Source organism: Garra rufa, chromosome 17, assembly GCF_049309525.1.
Source record: "Garra rufa chromosome 17, GarRuf1.0, whole genome shotgun sequence".
In the NCBI taxonomy this organism is placed as follows: Eukaryota; Metazoa; Chordata; class Actinopteri; order Cypriniformes; family Cyprinidae; genus Garra; species Garra rufa.
In genome coordinates this window covers 35,124,278-35,135,830 of record NC_133377.1, presented here as the reverse complement: position 1 = coordinate 35,135,830, position 11,553 = coordinate 35,124,278, and the positions used below count along the sequence as shown (strand labels likewise).

The 11,553-nt window shown below is 35.2% G+C and overlaps 1 protein-coding gene across 1 annotated transcript in view; it reads right to left on the bottom strand.

The window, feature by feature from the left end:
• The window catches only part of bop1 (BOP1 ribosomal biogenesis factor), a 94,797-nt gene that overhangs the window by 62,688 nt on the left and 20,556 nt on the right, over window positions 1–11,553 (bottom strand). The gene's annotated exons all lie outside the window — the stretch shown is intronic.

Genomic DNA, 11,553 nt, shown 5'->3' with positions numbered 1-11,553 from the left:
GTATATATATATTTAAATAATTATAACTTCAAATATAATTACAGTAATTACATATATAATTATTTTATAATTACATAAATATAACTTTTTCTACCTTATAAAATATTTTAAGCTTATAAACAGAAAAAGATGGGGGGAAATTGACATAATATGACTTGATTTTGTGTGTTTTTGGCCTTTTTTAATGCTTGTCATAATATCTATCTATACACACACACTATAAAAAAGAATAAATGTTTTTAAAAAATAAAACAAAAATTAAGGATATTTATGTATTTTTCATGTACAAATACTTGTATATAATAAAATAATACAATATTTTTATGTACAAATATTTTTCTACTTTATAAAAGATTTTAAGCTTATAAACAGAAAAAAATGGGGTAAATTGACATAAGAAATGTCTTGATTTTTGTGGTTTTGGCTTATCTTAATGTTTTATTAATGTCTTAATGTCTATATGTCTATCTATATATACACACACTATAAAAAAGAATAAATGTTTATTAAAAATAAAACAAAAATAAGGATATATTTATTTATTTATTTATGTATTTATTATGTACAAATATTTTTATATAAGAAATAAAATACAATATTTTTCTGTACTTCATAAAAGTTCTACTTTATAAAAGTTTATCATCTACCTATCTATATATACACACACACACACATTTTAAAAATGAATAAAAGTATATTAACAATAAAATAAAACAAAATAAGGAAAAAGTATAATATAATTTTTATAATTATAATAATTAAATATATAATACTACAAAATCTCTCTCTATTAAAAATAAAACAAGGAATATATAATGTACACATTATTTATTAGTACTACCTTATAAAAGATTTTTAAAAGTGCATTAAAACTAAAATAAAAGAAAAAGCTTAAAAATATATTAAAAAATATATTTTTAATATTTATTTACCTACCTACCTACCTACCAGGTAGGCCAAGGTTGCAAGAAATCATTACCTTCCAAAAAGTGCAAAGAAGGTACACGGTTGTTACAATGGTTGCTCAAATTTAGAGGACAGGAGTAAGTGTGAGCTGAAACAGACGCCAGAACCGAGGTGGACGGCACAGGAAGTGAGGCCTGTCAGACAGACAGCTGTTCTGTGTGGTGGCGCAGATGGGATTTGCAGGTAAAGCTTTTGGCAGTGGTCCTGGCAGTGTCCACCCCTGACAGCGCAAAAAAAGGGTGAGAGGAAGTTTGGACAAATTTTGTCTTGGTCTTGAGCGTCTCGACTCGCGTATCACCGTCTACAACCTCCACACCTGCTCGCCAAACTAAAATCACTTCATCTCTCCTTTCAGGTAACTAAAATGAGACTCTGCTTTGTTAAACTAATCAAAAAAGTGAGAGCTTTGTTTTAATCTTTTGACATCAGGTTACTATAATAACTGCAATTAATCTTGTGATTGTTTTTGTAGTTAATGTCTAAAACATTCAGCTTCTTCTGAAAAAAAAATACATAAACACAAAAGAGCTTCTCATGGGTGATATTTCATACTGAGCTTCACTGATATTTCAGTTCGACCATTGCAAAAACAGCTAATTATTTTACTTTTGTTAAACGCCCCATCTGGATTTCATTTATAAATAAATCTGCCGTTAATCTCCGCGACTGGAATAAGAACGGCAAAAACTCGCGATGAGACATAGGAGCTCTGGTGTGTCATTAATTGGAGAGCAGAGAGCAGATTGTTTTTCAACTGTATTATCGATTGTTTTTCGTTTAAAAGTAAATCAGACTAGTCTGGTGTCAATGAAGCGGTACGTGATCTTTACTGATGGGGCTGTGGAGGTACGCAAGACAGAAAGCAAAGCATTAGGCGGCATCCCACTGAGTCTTACCCCTCTGTTCACCCCGGTCTGTCATTCTGTCATCCCCTCATATCTCACAGAACTGCTCTATATCGACACACATGAACCCGGTTACCTGTGGGTCTGACGCAAGCCTCACATCCAGCTACTACAGACATCAACACTCACACTGACGAATAACAATGACAAAAGAAGTAATCAGCAATGACAATGCATTAAAATATCACATCTGATTTAAGAAAAAAGAAAGCTATCCATTGTAGTCACTCATGAAAATACTAGTAGAGCTCCAAATATGATTGACTACAGAATAAATAAAAAAAAAAAATGGACACCTAAATGGAAACAATGTAAAAGTACATTTTGAAATAGTGTATTGTGATAAGAATGAAATGTGTATAATAATTGAAAAGTGTTATAAATTAACATGACCAATGCTGATAGATAAATAAATAAATAAATAAATATATATATATATATATATACATATATATACATACACACACATATATACACATACACACACATATATACACACACACACTTTTTTTTAATGAAACAATTTAAATAATTTTTAGATGTTAAAAAATGTATAACCTATATTATTATACACTGAAAAATTATAATATATTGCTATATAATATAAATGCTAAAATAATTTATAATGTATAAATATATAAATGTAAAAATCTAATATTATTTCATCAAATATAAAACACACATATACATATACATATATATATATATATATATATATATATATATATATTATGTAATTATGTAAGATGTTAAAAAAATTATAATTTGCATTATTATACAATGTAAAATAATATATTGTTATGATATAAATGTGATAAAATATTTTACATGTATATCTATCGATCTATATCTATTTATATATAAAAATATAAAATATTTGTATATATTAAAATATAAAATATTTTAAATATATATTAACAAAATATATTTACTAAAATAATTTTAGAAAGTTAAAAAATGTATAATCGATATGATTATACAATGTAAAATTAAAATATATATTTTTTAATATGATACAATATTTTAAATGTACTACATATTATTATAATATATTTTTAAGACTGGATTGGGAAAGGTCCAAGAGGTGGGATTCAAACTTAGGTCGCCCAAAGCACAACGGCATATTTTTTTTTATATTTGCTATACAATTAATTGTATATACATGCCAGCAAATGTGAATTAAACAGTGTGAAGAAGAACTAAATTACACCATTTACTCAATTCAGAGAAAAAAGTTGAAAACCAAAACTGTTTATTCATTGGCGAGACGACTTTGTATATTTTGGAAAGCACTCAAGGAGAACTATCAACTTTGTACTCGAACGGACACCATTATGATCCAGTGAAAATAATGAAAATGATCAGTTACCAGTTGATTAATCTGCTAAGAAGTGTCTGAATTATATCACCGCACAACCAGCATCCAAACAAACTTGTATGAACGTACGTTTCCTCTAACTATAAAACAAAAGCACCATATCAGTTTTTTGTTGTGATTTTTATCTTTGAATCATGTTGATATTTACCTACCACAAGTTTAATACCATGAAATGAGCCAGTGAATGCTTTTGTACAGAACTCATAATGCTATTCACTTCAAATGAACACAGACATCGGCTCTACACCACACATTCACCGATGTCAAGTTACAAATTGGAAGCAACAAGAACCGAATCCTGAAAACACATTGTCCCCCTCATTACCGGCCTAAACAGTTTGAAAACAGAGCAGGCCGATGACCAGAGCAGACGCAGTTCTTTCCATGAAAGGCTGGACGTGGGGGTAATAATCCAGCCTCCCCCGGGTCCCACGAGACCGTCTGGAGGATGGCTAACAGATGACAGCTGCACAGGCCCGATTCTGGTCTGTTCAGCATCAGAGCGCTGCTGTCCCGTCCCGTCCCTTCCTGTCCCGTCCGTAGTACCCAAAAAAGACGGTGCCATGCAGTCGACCGGAAGGAACGGATTCGCTCACCTGACAGACCTGCAGCTGCAGACCCCACTTTTAATTTCCCAACTTCTTATAGAGAAACCAAAGGCCATAAAAGGAAATCCCATCATTATTTCTAAAATAGCGAAACCACAAAAGAGGTCGCCGAAAGGTCAAGCGCTCATTACTTATAGCAAAAAAACCACCACACCACTCAATAAATAAATAATCTGCAGATCTTCGCACACGGGGCTTTAACCTTGGAGGACGCATGTGGAAAGTTTGCGTTCTGGCAACGTAGGTTTAAAATGGGTTTCCCACCTGGCCTCGGAGCATCCGGTACATCATTCAGAGAAAGTCATTATTTATTGAAAATTAAATATCTAATGAGGCCCTGAAGCTTTTCTACATGACGACTCTGGTCGTATAACAGAAGAGAAAGCCATCGAATCGAATCCACGAGAGCGTAGCGCTTGACTTTTCCTTTATATCATTAACCGAAGCATCCCAGTGAGCGTTTTTTTCCTTCTGCTGTCCTGCAAGCCCCGACGAGCCATTTGCCCGTATGGTTGCAAAAGCATATTTTTGTTCTCAATTTTGAGGACAGGTTCACAGAAAGTATGACAGAAGGCATCTACGTCAGAACCTGAGAGACGCTAGAGGCCAAGGTGGTAATGGGCCATATTTCTTTTTTCCCTTTAGTTATTTTTCCACCTTGGTTGTACAAACACATGCATCAAGCACCTTTAACACAATGCGGAAAAAATGTCTCTGCTAAAATAAAAGAGATAAAAGCTCTGTTCCAAAACCTAGTGCGCTGTGGAGCATAATAAACATTGTAATGCAGGTTTATTATGAAATGTTTGAACTAGTGGATGCACGATAATGGATTTTTGCAAGTCTCTCCTGTACAGAGATTATATATTTTTTTTCCACTTTTGGCTAGGTTTGAGCAAAAACTTACTTGTTAGAACTAAAACAACAATAAAGTTATTTTTATAATAAGAGTACATTGAAAGCTTTGAAAATAACCATTAAAAAACAACAACTGATGCAGTGGTAACTTTTCATTTGTAGATTTAACATCTGCATCAAAAGAGTAAAAATTCTAAAAATCTTTTATATCTCCTTTATTTATCTATTTGTATAACTTACAAGTGTCATCTTTGTGATTTTTATTCATGTAAGCTATAGCTTTTGACCTTGAAATCAAAACTAACTCATGATTTTATAGCTTTGAGTTATTGCTTTGCTTATTCAGAAACACAAGTATCTTAAAGGAGACCTATTATGTCCCTTTTTACAATATCTAAAATAAGTCTCAAGTGTCACCAGAATGTGTCTGAAGTTTCAGTTCAAAATACCCCACTGACCATTTATTATATCATTTTGAAAATGTCTATTCTAAATAAAGGCAGAAACACCGTTTACATGCATGCCTCTTTAAATGCAAATGAGTTGTTGCTCCCTGCTCTCTTTTCCAGAACAGGACTGTGCCTTTACAGCTCGTACCTCAGATGGCAAAAACATTTGTTTGGTTTTGATTATCATGTCTATCACGCTGAAATCATGCATTTTAAACCATATTAGTTTAAACTTCTGATATAGGGTTTTCTGAGCGCACACATCTTAACCACGCACACAGAAAGCGGCTGTCACACGGCATGTGAGTACTAAACCAAGTTCTCTTTCATGTCTTATTGCGCTTAAACGGTCAAATACACAAGTTTGTGTTCAAAACACACAAAAACAGTTGGTTATGTCCATGAAGGTAAACAGCCGGGAGAGAAATCACGTTTATATTAGATCTGTGTGGCAGCAGCAGCATAATATACAGTAAACAAATTAATAAATCCACTGCTCTCTTGTCTTCTCTGAAGCTGGGACTCTAAATGTGTACATCTGTGCAGCCAAAGAGAGAACAGTTAGCGTCCTTTGTTATGGCAAAGGACGTTTGCCATGGTGTTAATACTGGTACATTTTTGTCGCTTGCAAAACACAACGGCAGCGCCGTGGATGGAAATATTATACTAAGATCCCTTTCCTACGTCACGGGGAGTGCAAAATCTGACATGCTTGTTTTTTCACAAGCTTGAGGAGAAAGGCTTAATATTGTACATCCCCTAGTTTTAATGAATTGTCTTATAATGAATTTCATTTCAGTTCTACTAAGCATTATTTATCACATGCAGTAAAAGACAACAAGAGAACAATATTCAAGCAATGTAAAAGGTTCTGCCACAAACTCAACTGACTGACTTTAGTCCTGTATGACTTCACATGAGCCTCCTCAGGCCTTATAACTGTAAATGAGCTTCTAACTTTTAATTTGAAGCTGTGTGTGACCTCCTAACTGAACTCCTTTCCACAAATAGTTCTGTAAAGTGATTAAAATTCTTATTCTAATTAATTACATGATGTGCTGATGAATTAATGTAATTAATTGCAAATTAACTGCCCATGAATTCTGGCTGAGTAAACCACTGAATAAACACTACAAAAAGTAACTTTACAAAGAAATATTTTGATTCAAGATTTGCTTTATGTGAGTCATTATTTGTACGAAACACTAGGTTGCTGCCTACATCGAACGCTCCAAATCAACCACTTACGAAATTCTGTTTAGGATGCTGTCTGGGTGTATGAAGCACACAACAGGGAGCTGACAAGATTTTTGAATGGAACTGCAGTCGTGGGATTTTGAGAAGTCTAGCTCATCTCCTTCCTGTATCTGAGGTAAACAGTCAGCGCACGCCGTTCTCCGTATCTCCATTCATGTCCTCGCCTGGAGTTCCTGAGGCAGCCCCCGCTGGCAGTTGGTTTCAATCAGGCCTTCTGGCAGGATGCATGCTGGCCCAACTGGGAGTTGTGCTGAAGACCGGATGAAAAGGAAGTCCTAAAAACTGTGGAACGACAGGTGGCTACTTTGGCTGCTCTCGAAGAAAAAAAAAAGCCAGCTTTCCAACGCCTACCCCCCACCTCCACACACCTGCAAGAGTCCGCAGCCTGGGGTCCCTTTTGCTCTGTCTGACCGGCACGCGATTTACCCGAGCGCCTCCTCCCCGTCTGACCCCCACCCCAGGCCCTCTGGATCAACATTCCCCCCTGACTAAGAAAAACACATCCCGCTTCTCCTTAAATAGACTATTAAAAAGAAATTTCCTGCTGACAGCGGCGTGTCAGGCCAAGATTCCACATAATTTACCGGCGATCTGTCAATTTTATCAGCCTATTGATTTCAGCGGAGCGCGCTGGGCTAAAAGAAGACCTTTGTGTCCTCAGACAGGAACGGTTTGGAAATCACTTCATCCTTAGAAGGCAACCGAGACTTTTCAATCCATCGCGGGGTCTTTGGACAACAGCCCGGACGAGTGCTGAGCGTTTGCTGATCGATATCGTTTTCGTCTATTCTCTGACAACTCACTGTGGCCAGAAGCCTACTCCATGCATATGGTGCATTTGCAAATACTTAACTGGTATTCCTGTATCACTATGGCAGTTAGAACTTCAGGTAGCTAGTTTTTAACCATAAAGCAATATTATGGGTTAAAAAGAAAATAAGCTTAATAGGGTACAACAATTCTCACTTTTTGGGGCCCAGAAGTACTTTAACCAATTAATTTTTCATGCTAAACATGGCCAAAGTTTCAAAAAACGATTTGGAGTATTTTTGTGCCGAATACACACTTACACTTACAAGTTGTCAATTTTTTTTTTCAATCATTGCTCTTCATGATGTCCTGAATGGTGGAACTCCTTGTATGGGCATTTCTCCCGAAAGAGCGCGAACACGCACACATCAACCAGAGTGAGATCAAGAGCGCACCCATCAACGCGCTTCATTCGGCTGCACTGCTGCACAGAACTTACTCGGCAAGAATCCCTCAAAGGAGTGTGGTTTTGGTTGTAAGGCAAAGATAACCTTGCTCATCTTTCTGAAGAACCCAGTACAGTGGATGATAAACAGAGTTTTGCAAGTGTGTTTGCTGACAAACGTTTTATAAATAAAGCCCAGTTCATTGCTGGATTTGCACATCGTTTGATACTGAAATATGGAGTGGTCCCAGCTATAAAAGACCCCGGTCATGATTCAGAACTGCAGATGGTAAGTGAAACGGCATTAAATGTTTGTGTTTTGTTGGCAATCGGTGCGCAAGTGCTCGTCAATTTTTAGCTCCACCCATGGCGAGCCTCCAGGAGAGAATCGTAAAGCTGTATCTTTCTTTTGTAAATATGATAAAACTAAAGACTTTTTGGAGATATGAAGGATGCAGTACTATCCTATAGGTACTCAAGTTTAACATAAGTTAGGTTGAAACTGTGTGTGTTATGCCCCCTTTAATACTGTGTGTAATTTAAACTCAACCGAATAAAAAAAACATTGTAGCAACTTTGTAGCAAACTGTTTTAAAATTGGGCACTATATTTCTAGACCCCAGCATGCTTGCACAAGACTAGATAAGGAGAATACATGTTGAAGCCAAGTATTGAATTTTTTTGAGTTTAAAAGTTTTGAATGGGCACAATTTCATTAGAAGTTGCCATGACTCAATTTCACAATAGTTTTTTTTTTTTCAGAAAAGCAAGTGGCATAAAGGCCAAAAATAACTCAAAATATAAGTAACAGTAAATTAATCAATAATAATAATAGAGAAATGGGATAAAACCTAAGATATTGCACAATCCTCTGCTCGAGCCGCTTCTCCCCTCTGAAACACACACAGGAATACATTCGTTCAGTTTACGGCTCCAAATAGCTTGCACGTTTGCTTGACTCCTGCCAGAGGGAGGAATTATTGGCCTGACTGTGATCTGGAAGGTACGGCGTGGGTGTGAGGTCTGTGTGGGGACCAATGGCTCCCGGTGGGATACAGCCCTTAAATCCCCCCCTTTTACCTTGCTGCATGTGCAACAGAACACCACCCACATTCACTTGAGTCTAATTTGATAAATCTAAAGAGCGGCTCGATCCAATGGATCCGGGAGAACAAAACCACTCTTTGTATTTTAATAGCGCAGACGTTTTCGTAAAAATCCATGCCCGTGTCTGCCGAAGTAAAAAACATATTAATCATTTTCTTCCCTGAAACGCTCAAGTGAATGGCGTGCTGGGGGGAAAAGACAAAGAGAAGCATAGAAACTACACACACATTAGACGCCGCCGGTGCTTTTAACAAGAACTCCAGAATAGAATACAACTAGGGTGCGAGAAAACACCTCGGGCCAACTAGGTAAGGATACCGGAAAAGGTCAAAGGTCTACGGTGTACTGTACTTCTTACACTTTTAACATGTACGCTGACTTCCATACAGAACGTTTTGGTGGAAATGGTGCCTAAAAACTTCTAAGATTTAATTTTAACACTATAAAGCTTACTAGATCGTATTTAATATGCAACATGACCAAAGATTTGCTGAAAAACCTGTTGTACACAAACTAATACACGCCATCTATCTTTTCATTCTAGAAATGTGACCCTGGACCACAACACCAGTCATAAGGGTTTTAAACTAATTAATACATCATCTGAAAGCTGAATAAATAAACTTTTTACAATATTTGGCAGAGATACAACTATTTGAATATCTGGAATCTGAGAGTACAAAAAATATTGAGAAAATATAAAGTTCTTAGCAATGCATATTACTACTTTTGCTATATTTAAGGTAGGAAATTTACAAAATATCTTCATACATGATCATGATCTTTACTTAATATCCTAATGATTTTTGGCATAAAAGAAAATTTTGAAAATTTTGCCCCATACAATGTATTGTTGGCTACTGCTACAAATATAACCAGGTCACAAATGTCTAGAAATCATGTTAAATATGATTATCTAACCCAAAACCTGACGCTTTTGAGTAGCGTTTATTATGTTCATCTCTGAATAATCATTGCGTTGCATTATATATATATTGAAACTAAAGTGCTTTGAGCATAAATCTGAGCACCTAAATACTAGCTTACTAAGATATATTGTGAGATATTGTGTGAAAACTAATATTTAAATGCATTTTATGCAAGTAGTCTGCTATGCCATTAGATCTCATCGACTTACATTACAAGCTATTACAATTTCTTTTTACTTTAGGCCATATAAACACTACCATCTGCATTAAATTGCACATTTTTGGTCAGTTTGAGGATCTGAATAAATCTGAAATGTTTTTTGTTCTCTAAATAAAATACGAGGTCCGTAACATCCTTCTCCATATTCTATTTATACTATATGAGCCATAAAAAGCTCATATAAAAATATCTAATCCATCACAGATACTCAACAAAAAACACATACACTACCAGTCAAAAGTTTTTAAAAGTATGATTTTTAATGTTTTTTTAAAAAGTCTCTTCTGCTCACCGAGCCTGCATTTATTTGATCCAAAATATAGCAAAAGCAGTAATATTGTTAAATATTTTTACTATTTAAAATAACTGCTTTCTATTTATATATATTCAAAAATTTTATTTATTCCTGTGATCAAAGCTACATTTTCAGCATCATTACTCGTTGTCACTTGATCCTTCAGGTCAAAATCATTATAATATGCTGATTTGCTGTTAAAAAAAACATTTAATATTATTATTACAATCAATATTTAAAACTGTTAAAGTTTAAATTAGTTTTTCATTATTCTTTGATAAACAGAAAGATCCAAAGATCCGCAATTTATCTCAAATAAAAAGCTAAATAAAAGGATTTCTATTTCAGATGAATGCTGTTCTTCTAAACTTTCTATTCAACAAAGAAACCTGAAAAAAAAATTCTACTCAGCCTTTTTCAACATAATAATAATAAATGTTTTTGATCAGCGAATCAGAATATTAGAATGATTTCTAAAGGATCATGTGACTGAAGTAACGATGCTAAACATGTAGCTTTACAGTCACAGGAATAAATTACTTTTTAAAATATATGAAAATAGAAATTATTTTAAACTTTTTTTTTTTTGACTGTTTTTGCTGTATTTTGGATGAAATAAATGCAGGCTTGGTGAGCAGAAGAGACTTCTTTAAAAAAAACATTAAAAACCATACTGTTCAAAAACTTTTGACTGGTAGTGTATGCAAACCTTTTTTTTTTATATGTATATTTTGTCTAAAGGTTCAATAAACTCCTCTATTTGAAAAAATAGATTTTTTTTTTACTATTATTTCATATGTTAGAATTTGCAATGTTAGGTTAGGCAGGCTTTTTGCTATGTGGGTTCATTTTACAAGCCGATTTGGTAGTAACAATGCAAAGAAAGTGAATGATGGGACATTGACCAAGCAGGGTTCTCATTTCACTTGGCAAGCAGACTTTGACTTCGAAGCAGTGAGAGGTGCGGAACACTGAGGGTCAAAGTTGGGGGTGAGTTCAGGCCTCAACTGGTGCTAGGCTGCCAAGGGTGAATGGATACGACCCCCCTGGTTCCTGTTTCATAAATTGATGTGAATTTGCTGCTTGAACAGAGAGCCAGGACCTTCCACTACGTCCGCTTGGGATGCTGAACTCTGTGAAAGAAACGTCGTCCAAGAGAAGCGCGTTGACGGCTTTGATTAGCTTTGGGTATCCAGGAGCTTTTCAACCATTTCAATCTTGATGCTCTGCGGACAGTCACTGCTCTCCAAACGTTTCATACGAGCCGAGCGGAACAGACACAGTATTCAGAGACAATGGGAAAGCAGTAATGATGGCCAGTAATGAAAATCTCTTCCTCCGCCGAGAGTCTTGAAACCTTTCAGTGCCCACATCCAATGGAAAGAC